This window comes from Schistocerca americana, chromosome X (genome assembly GCF_021461395.2).
Source record: "Schistocerca americana isolate TAMUIC-IGC-003095 chromosome X, iqSchAmer2.1, whole genome shotgun sequence".
NCBI lineage: Eukaryota > Metazoa > Arthropoda > Insecta > Orthoptera > Acrididae > Schistocerca > Schistocerca americana.
The window spans coordinates 404,445,829-404,454,357 of NC_060130.1; the positions used below are offsets into that span (position 1 = coordinate 404,445,829).

Sequence of the window (8,529 nt, forward strand, 5' to 3'; positions counted from 1 at the left end):
AAGGTCGCCAGAATAGCACTTGTTTCTTTACATATTTGGTTTCCTACTAGCCTTTCTTCTGGAACAGCGTACAGCACACCTTCTAAGAGGTTCCTCTTTTATTGGATTTGGAGGTAAGTGAGATATGAAGTGCCTTTCTATCAGTCTTGTTGTACTTGGCTCTCCACATACGTGTCGAGGTAATGAATGTATTTATTTCTCGAAAATTGCTTCATTTAGTTCCATTCTAAATTCCGAAAACGTTTGCTTCACGTTGTTTGAATATTTTTTAATACAGACAATGAATGAAATAGATGCCAAAATATTTTCTTGTAATATTTCTTCTTTGTTTCCGCATGGTCTCGTAACAAGAAAGTTCTTGAGCAGCTCTGTCAACGCCGCCTATTACATCGTTGTAGTCGAATAATAGTTGGGATTTACTTATTTTCGTTTTCTACTATACACAATGCGTTGTGTATAGTGCTCAGAGCGCATTTTTTTTTTTTTCATTTAAGGACCATGACTTTGCCTATTTGGAAAGCTCTGATTTCTACCTTTTTAAGTTTTATGGCTGCAAACACGGTCGGTAGGTCCTCTCTAGTTGCTCAAAGAATTCCTTAAACACCTGTTGTGCGTTGCACCAAATATGGCTCAAATGGCTCTGAGCACTATGGGACTTAACTTCTGAGGTCATCAGTCCCCTAGAACTTAGAACTACTTAAACCTAACTAACCTAAGGATGTCACACACATCCATGCCCGAGGCAGGATTCAAACCTGCGACCGTAGCGGTCGCGTGGTTCCAGACTGTAGCGCCTAGAACCTCTCGGCCACTCCTGCCGGCTGCACCAAATAATCGGCAATTTCAGGCGGTGTGTAAAAATTGTAAGTTGTTACACATTAGCCTTTGTATAAAAGATAATCCTTTAGGTGTAAAACAGTTTTGGTAGACGTAGGGTATTTCTCATACATTTTCAAGTGTGGCGTACTTTTGCCTAGATAATGCAACTTGATTTTGATTCATACAGAACAAACGATTTTATACCAAAGGGAGATCTTTTCGTTGGTATATACGGTTTCCAGCCAAGTCTTCCTTTGAATGATAATAAGAAGCTTACATCAGCACTAACAGTTCTTCGCAGAATTAAAGCTGAGATGAACTTTCTTCGTAAATATTTAATAACTTCGTACATTTTTCGTAACTTTCGACATGCATGCCTATCTTGGCTAAAAGTAGAATCATACGAAAGGTGCTAGTACTTCATAATCAATCTCAATCTGTTTATAACTTTCGAAAAAATCGAAACATGAACTGTTTTGCATATGTATCAGTACCATTCTTTTGTAGGTACATTGACTATAGTTTGTAATAACTAAATACCTATGAAAACTTTCATTTCATCTTCACTAATATCCGTCCACATCTTTGAGTTGCAATTCGTATATCTGGACAAGTCGAAGTTTTCTTGGTACTCATATATATTGATTTTAGTTGCAATAATACGAATCAACATATCGTCAAAAAAAATTCAAAATGCTCAAGTAGTGGAACGTTTATATCTAAATTTGTTTTTACTCCCGAGGTTGAAGAAAAGGGAAAGCTGGTGGAGCAGGAGGAAAATTACTTACATCAGTTTCATTCCATATGTGACAACTAGCAGACCCATCCGTTTCTCCACCGCTGTCACTGAAACTTTCCTCATAACTTTTGTTGTCACTTCCCAAATCTATGGAATCTTCACTGGATTCACAGTATTCAGAACCATCAGTTGGTCACCAGAATACATTCCACGTTCCGATGTGTAGAGAGCATTGGCTTAATGTCAACAGTGCTGCTGTAAAAGTGAATGTAAATTACAATTAAATGAACACCCTTAGCTGCTTACTGGTGTTGACAGACATCAACGGGGACAGATGAAAAGGTGTGCCCCAACCGGGACTCGAACCCGGGATCTCCTGCTTACATGGCAGACGCTCTATCCATCTGAGCCACCGAGGACACAGATGATTGCGCGACCTCTGGCACCGAAAGAACAGATACCATCTTACTAAATATATAGTTAAGGCTCACCGGCCACTTGACCATGTAAGTAGGCTGTTTATGTTTCTTATTGGCAACGTTACGTAGCGCTCTGTATGAAAATCACTGGCTGTGCTGTGTGCAGTCTGCGGCTAGTTTGCATTGTTGTCTGCCATTGTAGTGTTGGGCAGCTGGATGTGAACAGCGCATAGCGTTGCGCAGTTGGAGGTGAGCCGCCAGCAGTGGTGGATGTGGGGAGAGAAATGGCGGAGTTTTGAAATTTGTAAGACTGGATGTCATGAACTGCTATGTATATTATGATTTTTCAACACTATTAAGGTAAATACATTGTTTCTTCTCTATCAAAATCTTTCATTTGCTAACTATGCCTATCAGTAGTTAGTGCCTTCAGTAGTTTGAATCTTTTATTTAGATGGCAGTAGTGGCGCTCGCTGTATTGCAGTAGTTCGAGTAACGAAGATTTTTCGTGAGGTAAGTGATTTGTGAAAGGTATAGGTTAATGTTAGTCAGGGCCATTCTTTTGTAGGGATTTTTTGAAAGTCAGATTGCGTTGCGCTAAAAATACTGTGTGTCACTTTAGTGAATGTTTGAGTACGTTCAGTTTTGCTCAGCTGTTTGAAAAGCAAATAATGTAAGAGGTTTATCAGCACAGTAATTCAGAAATTTTTCTAAGGGGACGTTTCATATGTCGACCCTTAGCCGAGGATACCTCACTGGAATCTTCTGATTTTTTCTTGTAGTTTCTGTAATTAGTGTAGCTATTGTTTATTGCTAGCGCGTAATTGTAGAGAGAATCTCCTTTGTAGTTGCAGTCTTTCATTGTTGAACAGTAAAACAGTTGTGGCATGCATGTAGATTTGCACCAAGTATTTCGCAGCTGCGCTTGCAATTAACTAGATATTATTTTCAGTGCTATGTTAATGTGTTCTCTTATTTTTGCTCTTCAAATTGTGCTTTTCTGTGTTATCGTGTGAAATATTGTGACAATAATGGCGTGTGAAAAACGTAACACTAGGCTCCAAAGTAAACTGAGAAATAATAGTGACGACGAGCGTAGCTTATCGGCACCACTGTGTAATGAATTAACAGACATTCGAAGTAGTAATTTGGTAATTGTGCATAGGGAAATGGAGTGCGCGGCAAGTAATGGCGTAGACAGTGAAACAATTAGTGAACAGGGAAGCATTATTGATCGATCGGTCGGCAACAGCTCGCCTCAGGAATCCGAAATGACAGGACACAATCTTGCAAATACTGCAGATTCAGGTTTTGGGTCCTCACCGTTTTCTCAAATAAGTCAAGACACATTTTCTGCTTGTCAAAATGTGAATGTTGTCGGTGCAAATTCACTGCCGAAAAGCACTGAGGAACATGTTTCAGACACCAGTGGATTGTTATTACAGTTAATGCAACAAATGGGACAAAGGCTACAAAAGTTAGACACAACTCTTGAACAAAATCAGAAACAAATGGGACAAAATCTTCAAAGTTAGACACAATGGAACAAAATCTTCAAAAGTTAGACACAATGGAACAAAATCTTCGGAAGTTAGACACCACGCTTGAACAAACACGTGAAGATTTAACTACTGAGTTACATAACATTGAAGCGAAATGTCAAAAAGTCTGTAATGACGTAAAAACACAAATTTGTGAGCATTTTCAACCTATTTTTTCGCTGCATGAAAATGCATTACAGAATCATGAAGCAGCCATAAAAGAACTGCAAACTATTGTTCATGAAAATCATGAGACCTTACAAGCTAAAATTGACTCAGTTGCATCTACCGATTCAGTTATGCAACTTGCAAAAACTCAGGAAAACTTAAAGGACACAGTAGATACTCTGAAAATTGGTTCAGAAAGACACATGGAGGAAATTAGTTCATTATCAAAGAAAGTAGTTCAACTTTCGGATCAGCTAAATAATTTATCTACGAAGGTAGATGATAATCTGAATGACACAAAACCGGTAGTCTTTAATGACACAGAAGAGTGCGAACACATTAGGAAATTCAAACAAAATCAGAATCAAATTAATACGCAACACCAAAGAGAAATCCGGGAAGTACAAGATCAGCTGACACAGGTAATACAAGAATTACGTATTTCAGAGGACACTCGCGCTCCAGTACGGGAAGAGGGACATAGAAATACGGAGCAGCCACAAAATAATAACACAGCGCATTTCGGAAATTATGAAAGAAATTGACAAGGTGCAACGAATTTTGAAATGGAACCGCCGAAACGACGTAACAATGACCGATATGTAACTCGCCGACATGATGATATTGACTATAAGCTGTTCATTACTACACGTAAATTTAAAACATTTAAGAATTCTGGCAACGACATTCATCCACAAGCGTGGCTCCATCATTTCTCTCATTGTTTTCCTCCCAACTGGTCATTAGAGCACAGATTAGAATTTATGTGTAGCTATTTAGAGGATGAACCAGCTGTAAGAATGCGATCGGTCATTCACGATTGCCGCAGTGAAGGAGAATTTTATCACGCCTTCCTCTCAGCATATTGGTCTCAAGCTACACAAGACCGAGTAAAACATAGCATCATAATGATGAAACATTTCGAACAATCTGAATTTTCCAGTCTTGTGAAATATTTTGAAGACATGTTGCACAAGAATCAGTACCTGTCAAACCCATACAGCCCCTCAGAACTCATCCGCATTTGCTTAATCAAACTACCTGAACATTTACGACGTATTATTTTTGTAGGACGTTGCAAAGATGACATTGAAGCTTTTCAGGGACTGTTACAAGAAATGGAAATTGACAATGACAATCGCGGAATGTGGAAACAGGAACACAACAATTACAGGTCACATCCGTCACAATTCCGTGACGACAGAAACAATGACTGGACACGACAAGTCTATTCTTACAACGCAAATCATGATCAAAACAGACACCACCCATATGACAACCACTGGCAGAGTAGTAATAATTACAGGGAAAGATCACCTCTCCACGGTAGTGACTATCACAGAGAAAACCATAGAAACAGACAATATGGGAACAAAAACAATTATTATCAAGGGAGACAGAATAACTTCAGACGCAACAGTTCAGCGCGCAGTTACGATTCAGAGAGAAATTCTCCACCACGTGACCGACAAGAAAGAAACTATGGAATCTACCGACATGACGACAGACGATATGATCGTAACGACAGACCTGAATTGCATCAGACCTGGCGAGATTCAAACAGAGCAGGGCACTCTCAACAAGGTGAATTTGTAGAAGTTAGGTCTCCTAATCCCAATAACGACGCGCGCCGACAAAGGAACAGACAATGACTCGCACCGCAGGCAGCCGCATGCGCCGGCTGGCTCAGAGAAAAATAACATAGACGCTAACCTTGAGAAAAATTTTAGCATTCCTCACCGACATATACCGCATGATAATTCCGTTCAAGTTGAACCTCTGCGTACTAGGAAGAGTAAAGGATTGCACCACATTTCGCATGCAAAACCGTTTATTGAAAGATAATCTGCTTTATAACTTAGTCTTTGCCATAAAATTTTTCACTTCACGTTACTAGTATGCTTTGTTAGACTTAGAAACTGTTAACATGCAACAATTTTTTGAAGTTAACTATCCAGTCTAGAACCTAGGGAACATTTTTAAACAGAAATTACGAATGCATTGTTATAGTGAACAGACGACACAGTGTTGTTATTTGTACATTCTTTCGTGTTAGTTGCACGATTACGTAACGACTACAAGGCTTACATACTTAGATCATATACTGTTACTGCTAATGAGATTTTAATGCAACATTTTGGTTTACTTGAAAATACATTCTGGATTTAAAGTACTTTCTGTGAGATACCAGTTGACACAGTGGTTAGTTTATGTGACAGCTACACGATTTTATCACGACACTACTAATGAGTGACAATTTACGATGTTGCTTTTGCGGTGTTTCTGTTTTATATCTGCACAGTTTTTTCTGAATTCTTTTGGAAAGGTAAACATGTTTTAGTAGTAACTTTTGTGGTATAGCTACAATGAGACAGCCTTTTCCATAGCACAACAATACGTTACAGCACAGTACTTTCTTCATCACGGCAATAAGCGTAATAACTAAGATATCTATACGCAAAGCATTTCACTTTTGTTTATCATGAGGTAAGTACATTGACTTCTGCAGAACTTAGCTTTTGGAGGACAATAACTACGACACATCCACAGAGATTATCTTACAGCAAGACGCACATTTAGCGCTACGGTACACGTATTTGAGTGATTAATTTTGTACTTAAATCATTTATTTTTAAAGATATTTGAAGTACAATGATACAAAGGTTTTCTGTGATACATTTCATTCCATTGCTGTAATCTGTAACACCTGAGGGTATAATTACGTTCAGTGGGGTACACGCTTACTTTGTGTACCATGTATGTGGCAAGCACAAGGAGCCCTAGCTAATATGGTATTTGCTTATACAACTTTACACATCGGTACCATATTTCTCTAACACACAAATTACACAGCTATCTGATCATTTAACTGAGAGACAAACATTTTTTTTACTACATCAATGACAGATGTTTACGTAATTACACAGTTGGATAACTTCACACTTATGAAACTGTATTTTGTCTGTACTTTGTGAACTGTTCATATTTTTCAGAACCATTGTGATACTATGAGAGCTTTGAATGATGTATTTGGTATGAGATCATGATTTTTAAAGTATGTTTGAGGTAGATGACACTATTGAAATGAGCAGAGAATTTTTTTTAGGTTTTGAAATTATTGCAGAAAGCTACGACGATTTTGGGATTTGACTGAGGTGTTATGTTGTTATTATTACTATGACAATGTGTATTATGCTGCTGAGGTATGTTTATGATCAATAAGTTGATGCTATATGAGGAATTGGATTATGCTATGTATTTATTATGATGAAATATTGAAGTGTCATCGCAAGATTGACGTGTCGACGAATATGTATATGTGTAATAAGGTAAGGAGTAATGAATAGTGGTTAGGGACTCTGACCTGTGAAAAAGGATGTTGGAAACCAAGAATCGTACTTTAAAAGTTATGAAATGTGTGTAAATGCGTGAATGTATCACAATGCCAGCGAAAATTTTTTGGACACTGTTATATTCATAAGATTTTGTTTCTACACATTTGCAACGCAAATTCTCGACCCGTGAAATTTTGTATGTGAGACTGCCACTGTAGTGCAAACTGGTGTTGTAAATATTTCAGTAAGAAAGATAAGTAACCTTCACGTAATGCGTCGTGGGCATGACGCATTACGTGGGCAGCTGCGCGACAGTCGCCTGGAAAAAAGCTATTAGTGCGTGCCTTTCAGAGGCACAGGTGGAGAGAAAAGGAGGCCATTATCCTCGCTATTGACATTTCTTTGTAGAAAGCATCACAAATACGACATGCTCAAACTTGAAAATATATGATTACACTGTGGAGCTCTTAATTTATGATATTTACTAAAATGCCTAATGAAATGATGAGAAACATTTTACATCTATTGTCTTTCTATTTCCCTTCACAGGAATTGCATACATAATTTTTGTCAATGACTGGGTAACTTATTTAGTAGTGTAAGTTAAGGTGATGCATCACCCTAGTGTTAAAATGTGACATAGGTATTAAACATGGCCATTTTTACTGTAATATTTTTTCTACTTGAGCTATGTCATGTTTAGATATAAGTTATTGCATTTGCTGCTGCTGTTTGCCAGGCATAGTGCTACTAAATTTCACTTTGTATTACTCTGTTAAGCTACTTTTACTACTGATTTATTTTTCTTGTTGCTGCACATTGGCTCATATTAGTTGTAATGTTGCATTGCTTGGTAATTTAGATTTACTGCAGCTTGCTTTGACAATTTCCATTTTTTTTCATTGCTGTTTTTATTGTTTTATGCTGCTGCATTGCCTCGTCCCTTAGTTTAGCATCTGAGATCAGAAGATTTAAGTTAGCTTAAGAGGGGGTAGACTATATAAGAGAATTAGTTGCGATGAACTGGAAGAAATGCATTGAGAAGTTATACGAAAAAAGTACAGAAAGTAGGTATAGATAGGACTTTCTGGGAATAATGATGAACGAAGGGAGAACTCCAAGAAAAAAAAGGTTTTGTTTGCAAAATACTGCAGTACCAAATGTTACACTGAAAACAAACCCTGCCCTTTCCCCCTGTGTTATTCTGCTATGTGTTTGTGTACTCTTGTATATTTGTGTTTTTCCTGTCTTTATGTGTTTAGCTAATAAGATTTATGTTGTAGAATTTTTCAAATACTATGTTATTTTCTTCTTAAAGTCCTTTAGACATTATTTATTCTGTGTTGTTTTAATGATCATGTGTTTCGAAAACTATTCTCATTATTTTATATATTTACTTTTGTCATAATTCCTGTAACACTGATGTATATGTCTATTTCTATTCTTTTGTAAAGCCTGCATTACTACAAATGTTACCTGTACTATTATGTTCTTTAATGATGTTTTTT

At 37.4% G+C, this 8,529-nt stretch overlaps 1 non-coding gene across 1 annotated transcript; it reads right to left on the minus strand.

Annotated features, from left to right (window-relative positions):
* Window positions 1-1,903: 1,903 nt before the first annotated feature.
* Window positions 1,904-1,977, minus strand: Trnat-ugu. The gene has a single exon. It is a non-coding gene; the product is annotated as a tRNA-Thr (tRNA).
* Between the last annotated feature and the right edge of the window lie 6,552 nt (window positions 1,978-8,529).